We start from the raw sequence: 1,842 nt of genomic DNA, 5'->3' as shown, positions 1-1,842 counted from the left end.
TTAATCATATCTTATTTGATGAAGTTATGAAGAAGTAATATTTAGTTCATCGCCACTCACATCAATCAACACTACAATTACGTTTCTTTAGCCAGTCCCTCTAACTACAGATTTAAATATGATTTGCATATGAAGACATGAGCATCATGAATATTGCAGGAACAATATGCTAATGAATGCATCATTTAAGTTATTTCACTCCTCAGGATTTCTGATTTCAGTCATGCATGAGATAAGATTAATCATGAAGCACTACATTCATGCTTTTTCAGGAATTCCAAGTGATGACAACAAAACTGTTGGCGCGTCCACATGATACAAGTCTTCCGTACCACCACGTACCACTCCCACCCCTCCTCCACACAGCTGCTAGTAGCCAAGGAGAACACGGAGGATTAAGAAAACAGAAGAGGTCATTATCTTCACTTGAGTTTCTGCAGCCGAAAGTCTTAATTAGCTTTGTGGCAATTAATTTGACAATGGCTTGAATGTAATTGACTAATGGATTAATATGAAAAAGTTACGCATTGAAGCTTTAACCCTTGTGTTGTATTCCCACTTTTGACACTTTTTATCAATGTTTCTAACTTTTTCTGACGTTTTCAACACTGCGCAACACTTAATTTATAGAAAATTGTACCTAACGTTTGAGTTAGAAAAGCAGAAATTAGGAATGATTTAGACTAAATTTAAAGGAATGGATGTTGATGGATAATCACAGATTGGAATATGTCCACTTTTACCCAATACTATTTCAAAACCACTTCAATATTTTCTGCTAGATTTTCTGTTTACTGCTATAAAAATTGATTAACACAGTAGAGATTTGTACTTGATTGTGTGGAATCATGGAATCAGTCATGTTATTTTTGGGTAATTACAATTGGGAAGTTGAAAAGAACAACAATATAGGAAAACGGGTCAATTTGACCCGAGGACAACATGAGGGTTAAGAAGACAGTACTGACATTGACCGAGTCACAATTGATTTCTCTTGTACTGAATGTTGAGAGAGAAAAAAATGTAGCTCAGCGTACATTCTTTCAGGAAGACCGAACACTCAATCACTGCTCTCTTCCTAAATCAAATCAGCTGTTGGAGGCATTCACCTTCCTCCAGAATTGGCCACGAATTCCAATCACAGCCTCACAACCCTGCCTTAAATCTGTTTTTCTCCCTGCTGCTGTCAGCTGTCATTTCAGGCAAAGCCCCTACACCTCCCCTTCCACCTCCGGTCATCGTCACCCAAAGGCACCCTGGGTATTCCTCTTGCGCAACGCTCCTGCGACTCCTTCAGTCTGGTCTTCGGGATCCTTCACCGCCACCACCAGTGTCTAAACTCCATCGGGGGGGATTGTCTTGGCTTCCTTGCCCCTTTTTCAAAATATTCTATAACGATGGAGTCTAATGGCGTTTTTCCACTACATGGTATCTACTCAACTCGCCTCAACTATACTCGCCTTTTTTGGTTTTCCATTACAAAAAAAGTCCCTGGTACCTGCTAAGAGGTACTTTTTGTAGTACTACTTAGTCGAGGTTCCAAGCGAGGAACCTTCAAGGTGACGTGAAAGCCTGCAGACCCCTGATTGGTAGGAGAGAATCGTCACGAATCACTGCGTCATCATTGCTAGCAACAGACGGGGGCGGGGGGTGTCCTGAAGAAACCCGCCATGTTTACCGGTAAATAGTTTATCCAGCGTTTTTTTTTTTTTTTTTTTTAGCGGCCTCCCGGTTCATTAGAAACTAATTTGCCATCTGGCTGTGCCAACACACCGAGAATCAAAAACACCTTTGTGTGTGTGTGTGTGTGGCGTTGGGTCACAGCCGTTTCCTGCTATGACG

This window comes from Etheostoma spectabile, chromosome 9 (assembly GCF_008692095.1).
Source record: "Etheostoma spectabile isolate EspeVRDwgs_2016 chromosome 9, UIUC_Espe_1.0, whole genome shotgun sequence".
NCBI classification, from domain to species: domain Eukaryota; kingdom Metazoa; phylum Chordata; class Actinopteri; order Perciformes; family Percidae; genus Etheostoma; species Etheostoma spectabile.
Note: the sequence above shows the minus strand (reverse complement) of the source record.